Source organism: Ovis canadensis, chromosome 16 (genome assembly GCF_042477335.2).
Source record: "Ovis canadensis isolate MfBH-ARS-UI-01 breed Bighorn chromosome 16, ARS-UI_OviCan_v2, whole genome shotgun sequence".
NCBI lineage: Eukaryota > Metazoa > Chordata > Mammalia > Artiodactyla > Bovidae > Ovis > Ovis canadensis.
The window spans coordinates 61,030,285-61,044,775 of record NC_091260.1 but is presented as its reverse complement, the minus strand read 5'-3'; positions in this window follow the sequence as shown (position 1 = coordinate 61,044,775).

Genomic DNA, 14,491 nt, shown 5'->3' with positions numbered 1-14,491 from the left:
GTAATTAGTATTGCGTTATAATTAGTATTCATGGTTGAGGAGATACAGTGAACAATACAATAGGTAAATACTGTGTGTATCTATGTTAATAGGATGTGTTTTGCTTTTCAACAAACACGACAATAGTCTTCACCTAAAATTAAATGCCATTTCCTCCATAATATAAAAAAAGTAGTGACAAATAATACTAAAGCATCCATAGCAAAATGTAAACCACTTGGAGGAGGCAGATTTGTTGCTCTGAATTTATAATATTTGAAGTTGAAAAGAAATGGAATGTGTTAAAATAGTTACAGAATTTATATACTTTTAATGGACTTATTTATAATATAAATTAAATTTTAAAAGCTTGGTAATTTGTCCTTGTGAATGCTTTTAGTTGTGTATTATTTTTTAGGAAAAATATTGATCAAGTCCTTGTGAAATATTTTTATTATACCCCAAAAGAGAATTTTTCTTTCATTCACATTGTGATAGTGTTGGTTTCTATAATAAACTAATCATTATTTTTTAGTTGTATTATTCAACAGATGAATTCTTTATTTGATAATTTGCCTGAAAGCTCTCCTATAAGCTTCAGGCAATATTTGTGCATTTGCCAAATAAAATGGTGTCTGCAACCTGAGGAAGAGATTCCCTCAACTCTCTTTATGTATTAATATGGCTGCAGAATCTGTGAATAGAGAGATTCTTGTTTGATTATAAGCATCAGGATAGAAAAACATCCTACAAGTCTTTTAAATGTCCAATCAGATTCCTTATAAAAATTTCTGTACCTAAGTGAACGCTTTTATTATGTTCAGCTTGTTGTGTTTAACAGTCTTTATGTGTTATTTATCACTTATTGTTGAAGTGAAGTGAAGTTGCTCAGTCGTGTCCGACTCTTTGCCACCTCATGGACTGCAGCCTGCCAGGCTCCTCTGTCCATGGGATTTTCCAGGCAAGAATACTGGAGTGGGTTGCCATTTCCTTCTCCAGGGGATCTTCCCAACCCAGGGATTGAACCCAGGTCTCCCGAATTGTAAGCAGACGCTTTTACCGTCTGAGCCACCAGGGAAGTCCATCACTTTTTTTGCACCTGTGTAAATGATCATGTACAAACTGAAATGAGACCAGTGGAGTGAGTGTGTATGTACATAACCAAGAACAATCTTTCAAGATTATATGTAGTTACAAAGGGGCAAAGAAGCAGTTAAGAAAAAAAATTCCCAAACTTTGAAATAAAAAGCCAGAAATGTGCAGAAGTATAACTAGAAGTAATACAAGAAATTTACTTCTACATAACATTTTTTTTTTACTGGTATCTATGGTTGACAAATTTTCTTTTACAGTTTTTAAGGAAAAGTTGTTATTGAAAACTTAGGTATATAGTATAAGGAGGCTCTTACATATCTTGCTGAGAAACTGATTAATAAGTCTACTTCATGATTCCTGAGTTCAAAAAAAATACCTACATTTGAATTTGCTTTTTATTGTTTAACTAGAGCCCACACACTTTCAAAATACATATAAATTTGTAAATTTCTTTTGAGTTGAAAAATGAATCCCAGAGACTAAAATGTGTTGCCCTTCAGTTTTATTTACTAGCAAATTCATTTTAGCATTCCTTTTTGCAGACTATTTAAAACTCTGTACATTAGAGTCATTTATTAAATAAAAACTTTTTTGAGATGTAATTCTTGTACATTGAAATCAGTCACTTAAATTATATAACTCGATGTTTTACAGCAAATCCAGAGAGTTTTACAATCATTGCAAACAATTTTAAAATGTTTTTTTTTATCCCCAATAGAAACACTGTACACTTTAACATTTTAACTATACATTCCATCTGTCATTCCCCCAGTCCTAGACAGAGTCTACATTATTTCCCTATAGATTTACCTATTCTAGACATTTCAAATGAAACAAGTCATAAAGTATGTCTATTTTTTAAACTCACTTCTTTCACTTAGCACAGTATTTTCTTGGTTCATCTTCTGATGTAGCTATCAGTACTTCTTTCCTTTTTATACCTGAATTTGAACCAGCTACTCTGTTTTATGGGTTCCATTGTTAATTACTTAGCAGAACAAATATTTTATGTGTTCATTTGCTTATTTATTAAAGTCATGTCCTTTGTTTTGTAATTACTGTGCCTGTAAATATGCATTAACAAGCATTTTTATTGTTTTCAATTTTTTTATTTTCAAAATTGCTTTGTGTTTTAAAGAATGGAAATAGATGCATAATGCCAAAGAAAGTTTGTACTAAATGTACTGAAACAAAATGAAAACCAACGAATGCATATCATTTTTAGAAAGCATAAATATAAGAAAAAAATCAAGAATAATCTGTTTATATCAGAAAAACAGTATTCAAAAATTTAGTGTATGGTCAAATAATTGATTGAAACATACTTACTGTAGTTCCATATGACCTTGTGAAATAAGAAACAAATGTCAAGTTCACATTTAGGTACACTTTAATTTTTATTCATTTTGTTCATTAGGAACATCTAAAAGGCATTTGACATTATTTGCATTTTTGCAGCTGTTTTCATTAATTCATACCAAACTGGGCTTTCCTTGTAGCTCAGTTGGTAAAGAATCAGCCGGCAATGCAGGAGACCAGGGTTCAATTCCTAAGTTGGAAAGATCCCCTGGAGAAGGAAATGGCAACCCACTCCAGTATTCTTGCCTGGAGAATCCCATGGACAGAGGAACCTGGCAGGCTACTGTCCGTAGGGCTGCAAGAGTCGGACACGACTTAGTGACTAAACCACAAAACTGTGAAATGTGCTGATTTTACCATGACCAGTGCATGAAATCAGTTGTCAAACTGCTTGATATAGTGGCTTCTTACCAAAAAAGGCTATAAATGAAAGATGTACTGTGAAACAACAAATACTTTTCGTGTGTGTGTGTGTGTGTGTGTGTGTGTGTATAAAATAAAAGTTTTTTCATGAATACTAGATTACTAGAAGCAAACATGGGTGTTTTAATTCTATGTGAGTAAAAAATGTTATGACATTAAACTTGGGTATGGAACTTGAATTGCAGTAAACTTCACTCTACATGAATTTGTTTTGTTTAGTTTTGCTTTGTTTACTAGTCATAGGGTTTCACTATCACTAAGTTAATGTATTAGACTTTTTACTATTTTACTTTTAATAAAAGTAAAAACTTTTATTCTTTCTACAATTTATTTATATCTCCTTTTTACCAATGTCTATATCTAATTATAAATATATATGATATTTCTAATTAAAAAGTTATATGCTTAAAAGTGATGCACACCAAAAAAGTGATGCACAGGTAAGATCAAATGTACATTCTGATTCTTGTCTCCTGATCTGAATTATTTATTCAGTATATTAATATTTAGCTGTCCTAGTTAATGTTGAGTTATTATTCAGATATGTCAAAGTGTTTTTACCCTTTGTGTATTAATATAACCTATTTTCAAAAACAGTACGTTAGACTTATTCAGATTATTTGCTAATGTATCTGCATATTTTATGTGGAAGCATACAAATAATTGTCTCATATTTCCACATTTGTTTTAATAGCTGCATGCTTTAATGTAATTAGAATTCTTGCCAAGAAATTTTCTAACAATTTTCCTTATTAAGTTTTACATTAGACATGCTTATATGAGGCAAGTGTTTTGCAATTATTGAAGTGTTGTTTATTAGACATATATTTTTTCTTCACACAGTTAAATGTGTTAATGAAAAGACAAGTGAGACACTGAAATTAGGTTGGGTCCTGGTAATCAATGATGTTTATTAATTTTGTTAGCTAACAGGTCAAGATGAATTGTATTATTTTTGTTACTAAAAATGATAAACGTTCCCAGAGTGTATTCTTAAATTTATTTTGAGATTTCTTCCCTTTCAGGTGTACCTGACACTAGATATCAAAACTTCTTTTTCACTAAGTGGTGAGTCTTCCATTTGTGGGAAATGAAATGAATGTTAAACTAAATGACCTCCTATTCAAAGTTTTCCACCTGGCAGCATAAATATTAATAAGACTAGTCTTTTAAAATAAAACTTTAGAAAAAAGCAATTAAAATGAATTATAGAAACATAAAGCCAAGAATTTTTCTTGGTTACTAAATGTCTGGAGACTTGGTAGTTGAAAAAAATCTTAAATTCCTCTAACCTTTTATGTCACTGATGACATTAGCTCTAGCAAAAAAATATAGTAGTTATAGAAGTGTATTATATTTTCTCCAAAATGTACTATAGCATTGCATATTGATAACTGTGTCAAATTGTCTTAGCCACGTGATACAAGATTTCTGCATACACACAGACCCTCGCCTGCCACACACATACACGTCTGTATGTGTGTGAGTGTAGTCTATGCTTATCATTTTGCAGATTTCCTAATTGTGATTTTTATCACAATTTTATCACAATTTATCACAAAAATATACTTATTTGTAGCTCCAAAATATTTGTGTTACTTTCATGTTCATTCATTTGTGGACACAGGTAGTGAGGTGAAAACTTTGAATCATTCATGGGCATAAGTGTTCCTAGTTAAGGCAATGCTCTGCTCTTGTTTCAAACTTCATACAAATACCCGCTTCATCGTTTATTGGTCTATGTAGTGCTACTTTTATTTTTATTTTCATGAGTTTTCTTGTTGTTGTTAATAATTCCACAATTTAAAATGGACACTGTGAATAGTTCTGAAGTGTTGTATAGTGTGCTCTTAAACACAAGGAGGATGTGATTAGCCTTAATAAGAAAATATATGTATTTGATGTTTCACTCAGGCATAAATTAAAGTGCTGTCATCTGCTCTGTTACTGAATGAACAATATATGATGTCTTTAAACAGAAACACACATTAAATAAGACTGTGTATTGATGAATTGATAAAAATGTTGAGATCAGATGTCAAAATTTGTATTTTCCCTAGAAACAGAGATTCAGTATATGCTAAATCATTGTTTATGTTGATATTATAGAACATAACTACTGCAAATATCAGGATTTGACTATATAGGTATTTGTTGTTGTTTAGTCACTAACTCTTACTTGATTCTTTTCCAGCCTCAAGGACTGAGGTCTACCAGGCTTCTCTGTCCATGCGACTCCCCAGGCAAAAATGCTAGAGTGGGTTGACGTTTCATTCTTCAGGGGATCTTCCTGACCTGGGGATAGAACCTGCATCTCCCACATTAGCAAGCAGATTCTTTATAAGTGAGCCACCAGAAAGAATCTCCTCTATAAGTATATAATTGTGTACATATGCATGTACACACAAATGTATACACGTGTATAATTATTTATTATATAAAATCTATTTTTCTAAGTGTAGATTTTTAAGGATTAAATATTCTTTTAAATTTAGGGAATTTTACAAAATGAAATAAAACAAAACATAAAAAGGCAAACTTGAAACAATAACATTCATATAGAAATAGTTTATCAATATTGAAAATATATTTGCAACATAGTCCAATGTATTCATTTTTTATTATTTAAAGTGATATCACAACTTATTTAAATCACAATAATTTTGTTTTGCTTTCAAATTTACCAATCATCATAAAATTATACATTGTGTAATAATTCATACTTTATATATACATATTATGAGTTAATACTTAATTTTATTTGCAGTTTTCAAAATGTGGTATTGTCAAACATGATATTATTTGTTCTTAATTATTGACTAATGGGTATGTTCCTTATAGCAGCAAAATGGATATCATAAACAAAGTGTAAAAATGTACAAAAAGTTTAGTATTCATGTTTTTTACAGATGATTCTTCAGAAGACTGTTATTGAAATTGGTAGACATGAGTACTGTAGAGCATACTTTATATGACAGTCTTCTAGTGCAGTTCTACAACATGTTACCATTAAACATAAAGAGAGAACAATGGTCTTACTGACTTCTATGGGCATATCAGGGAACAAAAGTATATACAAATACATTTTAACATACCTGTGGGACTTAAGTGTTGTTGCTGTGTGTATGTAATCTTTAAGATTAATAATCCAGGAACTAGAGCCATGATATATTGAGTATTTCATATCTGTGTGTTTTTAATACGTTTTTGACACAAGATAGCATTGCTAAGAGACTTTCTATAATCCAGGACCTCTTCTAATTTTATTACTGTGTAATGGGTCTCTGTGAGGAGTAGGTAATCCTTAGACCATCCCTGGAAGGTTACAGCTGTTACTGATGCTCATAAAAATGATTAATTACTGCAAAATAAAAATAAAAGCTACAGAGTATATTTTCAAGTTATAGAGTTAATTAACAAAGTCTGCTGCTGCTACTGCTGCTAAGTCGCTTTAGTCGTGTCAGACTCTGTGCGACCCCACAGACGGCAGCCCACCAGGCTCCTCCGTCTCTGGGATTCTCCAGGCAAGAACACTGGAGTGGGCTGCCGTTTCCTTCTCCAATGCATGAAAGTGAAAAGTGAAAGTGAAGTCACTCAGTCGTGTCCGACTCTTAGCGACCCCATGGACTGTAGACTACCAGGCTCCTCCGTCCATGGGATTTTCCAGGCAAGAGTACTGGAGTGGAGTGTCTTTGCCTTCTCCATAACAAAGTCTGTATTATAGAAATTAGAGTTGCAAGTTAGGGTTTTGAATTGTTCCATATGTGGTCCTTACTATGAACTAAGAACATTTTTATTCTCAAACTGAATTAGATATTCACATAAAGATCCCTCCAGAATTGAAAAAAAAAATGTCAGAAAGATTAAGTAACTTGACTGATTTTATTAGACAGTCAACTGTGAAGCAAGGATTTAAATGGCACCCCACTCCAGCACTCTTGCCTGGAAAATTCCAGGGACAGAGGAGCCTGGTGGGCTGCAGTCCATTGGGTTGTGAAGAGTCAGACATGACTGAGCGACTTCACTTTCACTTTTCACTTTTATACATTGGAGAAGGAAATGGCAGCCTACTCCAGTGTTCTTGCCTGGAGAATCCCAGGGACAGGGGAGACTGGTGGGCTGCCGTCTATGGGGTTGCACAGAGTTGGACACGACTGAAGCGACTTAGCAGCAACAGCAGCAGAAATCTGGTATCAGAGCTCACATTTTAATCATTAAGCTACTTGTTTCATTCTCATAGTAGATAAAGTGTTGCTCTTTATTGTGTTAAACTACAGATAACTAGATTTATTATTTTAATAATTTTAAGTGTACCATTCAGTGGCATTAAGTACATTCACATTGTTTTGCAACTCTTACTTCTATTCATTCCCAGAAAGTATTCATAAAAATAAATAAATAAAAGGAGTTATTTTATTTGTGCTCAAAATCCACAATTGCATTGCATTTCCAACATAGTAGCATGTCTTTAAATATGTATACCTATGGCTGATTCATGTTGAGGTTTGACAGAAAACAACAAAATTCTGTAAAGCAATTATCCTTCAATAAAAATAAATTAATTAAAAATGTGTAAAACAAATTTGAGTGATAAAAACTAGAATGCTTGAAATCATATATGGGCAATACTACCAAATAAAAACAGAATTTGATAATATAAAATGTTATAATTTCAATTTATTTCCATTTTAATTGTATAATTCTAGTTTAACCACAATACCTAAAATGGATTCAGTATTATTATCACAGTAGTATTTAATCCTATTCTTTAGCTTTACCAAGAACTTGTCATTTCTGTTTACATGCAAATTGTGTTTATATAGTGAAAATGAATATAATTAGACTGTGAAATAGGTAGCCATACTATCTTTTTTGAGAAAAGAAACACCCACTTTTTATAGAAAGACATAAGAAACCTTAGACAAAGTAATTGAAACAGGTATATTTGTCAAGTAAAGTATTTGAGGTGTGTGTATTTGAATATTGATCAACTTCTTTCCTAGAGATTGAAAAGAACAATGGGATTTCTTTAGCTTATGTGAAATAAAAATTATTTCTGAGTCAAGTTTCTCTTGCTCAAGTATTGTCTCTGTCAAAACATTTTAACTGGAAGAAATCACTCATGTTTTTTGAAATAGGTTTTCTTTTTTTTTCTCAAATTATAATCACATAGAAATTTGTTAGCTTGAGAAGTATACCACTGAAGATAAAACTTCAGTGCAGTTCAGTCACTCAGTTGTGTCCAACTCTTGGCAACCCCATGAACTGCAGCACACCTTCCTGTCCATCATCAACTCCTGGAGTTTACACAAACTCATGTCCACTGAGTTGGTGATGCCATCCAGCCATCTCATCCTCTGTTGTCACCTTATTCTCCTGCCCTCAATCTTTTCCAGCATCAGAGTCTTTTCAAATGAGTCAGCTCTTCATATCAGGTGGTCAAAGTGTTGGAGTTTCAGCCACAGCATCTGTACTTCCATTAAAGACCCAGCACTGATCTCCTTTACAATGGACTGGTTGGATCTCCTTGCAGTCCAAGGGACTCTCAAGAGTCTTCTCTAACACCATAGTTCAACAGCATCAATTCTTTGGTGCTCACCTTTCTTTATAGTCCAACTCTCACATCTATACACGACCACTGGAAAACCATAGCCTTGACTAGTCGGACCTTTCCTGGCAAAGTAATGTCTCTGCTTTTTAATACGCTATCTAGGTTGGTCATAACTTTTCTTCCAAGGAGCAGGTGTCTTTTAATTTCATGGCTACAATCACCATCTGCAGTGATTTTTGCATTCCATAAAAAATAAAGTCAGCCACTGTTTCTCCATCTATTTGCCATGAAGTGATGGGACCAGATGACATGATCTTAGTTTTCTGAATGTTGAGCTTTAAGCCAACTTTTTCACTCTCCTCTTTCACTTTCATCAGGAGGCTCTTTATTTCTTCTTCACTTTCTGACATCAGAGTGGTATTATCTGAATATCTGAGGTTATTGATATTTCTCTCAGCAATCTTGATTCCAGCTTGTGCTCCTTGCAGCCCAGCATTTCTCATGATGTACTCTGCATATAAGTTAAATAAGCAGGGTGACAATATACAGCCTTGACTTACTCCTTTTCCTATTTGAAATCAGTCTGTTTTTCCATGTGCAGTTCTAACTGCTGCTTCCTGACCCACATATAGGTTTCTCAAGAGGCAGGTCAGGTGGTCTGGTATTCCCATCTGTTTCAGAGTTTTCCACAGTTTATTGTGATCTACACAGTCAAAGGCTTTGGCATAGTCAATAAAGCAGAAATAGATGTGTTTCTGGAACTCTCTTGCTTTTTTGATGATCCAGCGGATGTTGGCAATTTGATCTCTGGTTCTTCTGCCTTTTCTAAAACCAGCTTGAACACCTGGACAATCACAGTTCTCTTATTGCTGAAGCCTGGCTTGGAGAATTTTGAGCATTACTTTACTAGCATGTGAGATTAGTGCAACTGTGCAGTAGTTTTAGCCTTCTTTGGCACTGGCTTTCTTCAGTAAGTTTCAGAAATAATACCTTTAAAAATATAATTTAATTCCCATAAGCACATATACAGTTTTTAAGGTTGATACCACAAATAGAAAACTGAAAAATACATTGATCATTTTACTACTGAAACATATGTACTGAGTCAGCTCTTCAGAGACATCTTTCTTACAAATAATGATAAACTGATCCCCATATATATATGTTTTTCCATTAAGTACTTGGTTAAATTTTCTTCAATTTTTGTTTCAAAAAATTTTCAACAAATATACTTGCAATGATTATATTTAATTATTTTCATTTTGTCTGTTGTCATTGGGCTTCCCCAGTGGCCTAGTGGTAAATAATCCACCTGCAATGCAGGAGAATCAGGTTTGATCCCTGGGTTGGGAAGGTCCCCTGGAGCAGGGCATGGCAACCCACTATGTTATTCTTGCTTGGAGAATCCCATGGACAGAGGAGTCTGGTGGGCCACAGTCCACAGGGTCACACAGAGTCAAACACGACTGAAGAGACTTAGCACACATATACTGTTGTCATTAGACTTTATAATATCATATATTGTCACAATTTAATTTAGATGACATCCATTTAATTGGCCTTAGCTTTTGGTATAAGTATTGTGATACAAAATACCTGATACAGTTTATTATGTAGATTTCTTTTAGCCCTTAGCACCAGGGAGTATCCCAGGACTGTGTAGGATGTTTCTTCATTTTGAATGAAGCTAGGAGCATATGACAGTACATTTTCCTCGGAACAGCTTAGGAGAAGTTCTTCAGGATTTATTCACGGATTCAAGTGGGATTTTGTGGCAGGAAGAGTAAACACATTCATCTGTTTAGAGAAGTTTTCTGGGCAATTTGCATCATCTCCCTGTGTCCTCCATTTTACTTCCTCATCAGATGTTTCTTGAGTCCTTAAAAACACTGCTGTGGTTAAATTTTCTTTTTCTGCAGCTTCCAGATTCCATTGACCAGCAGAAGTGATAGAGACATTTCCAATATACAGTCATATTTTAAATTATGATTTAAGGATCAAGCTTTCACAGAATATTTCTGGGTAGAGAGTTGATAATAAAATGATAAATACAGAACTCTCCCAATAGTGACATGCACCCTCTGGTTCAAACTGAGCAGGTGGGGTTTTGCAAATGGTTCAGGTGGGAAACATGAGATAGTGCTCCAAGTGTAAACTATAAAAGTGAAGACAACAGATTCCTGCTTCCATGGAAGTTCATAAATTAGAAACATTTTAAGTCAAAAATATGGCACAGTGAAAGACAGCCTTAAAACTTGGGTCAATCTGCAAGGGAACCACCATTTCCCAGCTAATAGTGTATATAGTTTTATTTAGGATGTCAGGCTAGAAAGAAACTTAGTCATTTTAACAGCACAGCATGGATAGTATACACATGGATATCCAATTCTCATAATACTCGGAAATCAGTTTTCACAGGAGACAAGATAAAATATTTCGGAATAAAACACCGATGACTTATGAGAAATCGTGAAAATGATTTGTATTTCTTTATTAATTTCAGTTACTAGTATTCTAAAAAAAATTAATACCTTGTCATAATGTTAATGCTTTTCTTGTCAAGAAAGTAGCTTAATAGCTTCTTAATATTATTTCATTCTTAGTGATAATGAAATACATATTTATATTAGTTTATATCGAAGTGACCAAAAACTACTGAAACCAGGGATTTGATGGTATCAAATAGTAGCAGTATATGAGGACGTCAGCTAAGCAAACAAAAAAAAATTAGTATAAAACTTTATGGAAGGTATTTTTTAAGAGAAAAAAAAAAGAAATATTTATAGTAGCAGTATATGAGGACGTCAGCTAAGCAAACAAAAAAAATTAGTATAAAACTTTATGGAAGGTATTTTTTAAGAGAAAAAAAAAAGAAATATTTTTGAATCCTTGATAATATCATCTTCATAAATACCTTTAAAAATATAAAATTATGCAGAATTTAATGTTAACATTGTTCAAGGCTCCTTAAAAATATAATTGTTATGTAGTTTTGAAAAGAATTAATAAAAGGAATTTGCAATAGTTTGATACAAGAAGATAGTCCATGATATTATGTTTTCTTAAAAATAAGCTATCCCTCTTAATGCGAGATTGAATATTTTATATTGCCCTCAGTTCCGTTCAGTTTAGTTCAGTCCCTCAGTAGTGTCCAACTCTTTGCAACCCCATGGACTGCAGCACACCAAGATTCCCTGTCCATTACCAATTTCTGGAGCTTACTCAAACTCATGTCCATCGAGTCAGTGATGCCATGCAACCAACTCATCCTCTGTCACCACCTTCTCCCCCTGCCTTCTAACTTTCCGACCATCAAGGTCTTTTCTAATGAGTCAGTTGTTTGCATCAGGTGGCAAAAGTATTGGAGTTTCAGCTTTAGCATCAGTCCTTCCAATGATTATTCAGGACTGATTTCTTTTAGGGTTGACTGGTTTGATCTCCTTGTAGTCCAAAGGAGATCAGTGTTGAACACAGTTCAACAACATCAGTTCTTTGGCACTCAACCTTCTTTATGGTCCAACTCTCACATCCATATATGACTACTGGAAAAACAATAGTTTTGACTAGATGGACCTTTGTTGGCAAAGTAATGTCTCTCTTTTGAATATGCTGTCTAGGTTTGTTATAGCTTTTCTTCTAAGGAGCAACCATATTTTAATTTCATGGCTGCAATTAACATCTGCAGTGATTTTAATTACTGCAAGAAAAGGAGCCCAAGAAAGGAAAGTCTGTCACTATTTCCATTGTTTCCCCATCTATTTGCCATGAAGTGTTAGGACTGGATGCCACGATCTTTGAACCCTACAATAATGCATTTTGATATATCTAGAAATTGATATAGAATAAACTGCTTGCCATGAGCATAGTTATGAAAGCAAAAAGAGCAATCATAGCTCCTCTGATCATCGCGTAATGGGCAGAAGGAATGTAACAAATTCAGAAACAGAAGTTAAAGTACAGGGCAGTGGGTTAGATGTGGTCATATAGTGGAAGACTAGGTCATAGACCTTCAGGTTGGAGAATATAAAGACTTAGTCCTCCATGAGGTCATATCTTTGACAATGTCCTTATAAAGTGTGAATTTCATGATTGCAGGCCTGATAGCTATACAATTTGTGGGGACCACTATGAAAAAAAAAACAGTAGTGTAACATGCAAAGACAAAATTAGGTAATAAACATGCTTTTATACAATGAGAATTCTAATTACAAAATTTTAAAAGTTAGCAATTAACATAAAAAATTGCAGAAAAATAGAAGTTTTAAAACTATCATTTAATTCTTTCACAAAACTCTATAATCATTTCTTTCCTTCATTTTTTGGCTTCATACTTTTTGATCATCTGCCCAAATAACAAAAATGAAAACAAAAAGGCAGGTAACAGTTATCATATTGATACTTTGATTTTCTCAGAATAATCAACCTGGGAATTCTCTAGCAGTCCAATGGTTAGAACTCCAGGCATCCATTGAAAATATGTGATAATGCAAGTGGACAGAAATTGGCCTATATATGATAGTATGCTGAATTCAAAAGGGAAAAATTAAAACATTGAAATGATGCTTAATGCTTATTTGGACATCATCTAATTATTAAGAACATGCATGTATATATGGAAGTATTTTTGATATGTACAACTCACTGGTCTTACTTTGTTTTTTATTTATTTATTTTTCTCTTTATTTTTATTGTATTTTATTTATTTTTTATTTTATTTTATTTTTTGCTTTTTATTTATTTATTTATTTTTTTTTTTAGTTTTTTATTTTTTAAATTTTAAAATCTTTAATTCTTACATGCGTTCCCAAACATGAACCCCCCTCCCACCTCCCTCCCCATAACATCTCTCTGGGTCATCCCCATGCACCAGCCCCAAGCATACTATATCCTGCGTCAGACATAGACTGGCGATTCAATTCTTACATGATAGTATACATGTTAGAATGCCATTCTCCCAAATCATCCCACCCTCTCCCTCTCCCTCTGAGTCCAAAAGTCCATTGTACACATCTGTGTCTTTTTTCCTGTCTTGCATACAGGGTCGTCATTGCCATCTTCCTAAATTCCATATATATGTGCTAGTATACTGTATTGGTGTTTTTCTTTCTGGCTTACTTCACTCTGTATAATCGGCTCCATTTTCATCCATCTCATCAGAACTGATTGAAATGAATTCTTTTTAATGGCTGAGTAATACTCCATTGTGTATATGTACCACAGCTTTCTTATCCATTCATCTGCTGATGGACATCTAGGTTGTTTCCATGTCCTGGCTATTATAAACAGTGCTGCGATGAACATTGTGTATTTATTTATTTTTACTTTACAATATTGTATTGTTTTTAACAGCATTAGGAGTATTTGGTATCTGCTTAATGTGGTGCTTAAAATAATAATATTATGAATGACAGAAGCTCACATAATGCACATTCTTTGATTGTCAGACTTTATTCTGACATTCACCAATTAAGATTCATCCATTAGCAGTTTCCTCACTAATATCTTGAGGAGGTTATTCCTGACATCACCACCCCTCACAAAAAAAAAAAAAAAAATTACAACCATTCAGTAACAAGACATCACTGAGAGAAACCACTGAGAGAACACAAGTATGAGGCTGAAGCACCTCCTGCCCCATACAGACAGATTTCATTATAAGGGTAAGAGAGGCAACTACCATATTGCCCGTCCCCCCAGACTGATGCAACATCACTCGAGAGGTCTCCTGTGAGCCTCCAGGGTTCCTCTAGTGGTGAAAGAGAACCCGGGAATGATCACCAACTCCCCCAGACATTCTTGGTCAATTTATGGGAGACTCTACTTTGACCTTACACCATAGAGATGACAGGAGAATCTGCAGAGGCTCACCAATGAGAATCTGACTTGATGGAGAAGTGAGGAGGTTCTTGCAACATCCAGCAAATCAATCTTTGCAAATCAAATTCACTTATCACTCCCAGGTACTAATCCCATCAGCGGCTTTACTCATCTGCAGAACCAGCTCAGAAGCACATTCTGACTAGGGAACTCAGGAGGGTGCAGATATGCCTGATTCAAGTCTTCAGATGAAGAGTTTTGCAAAAA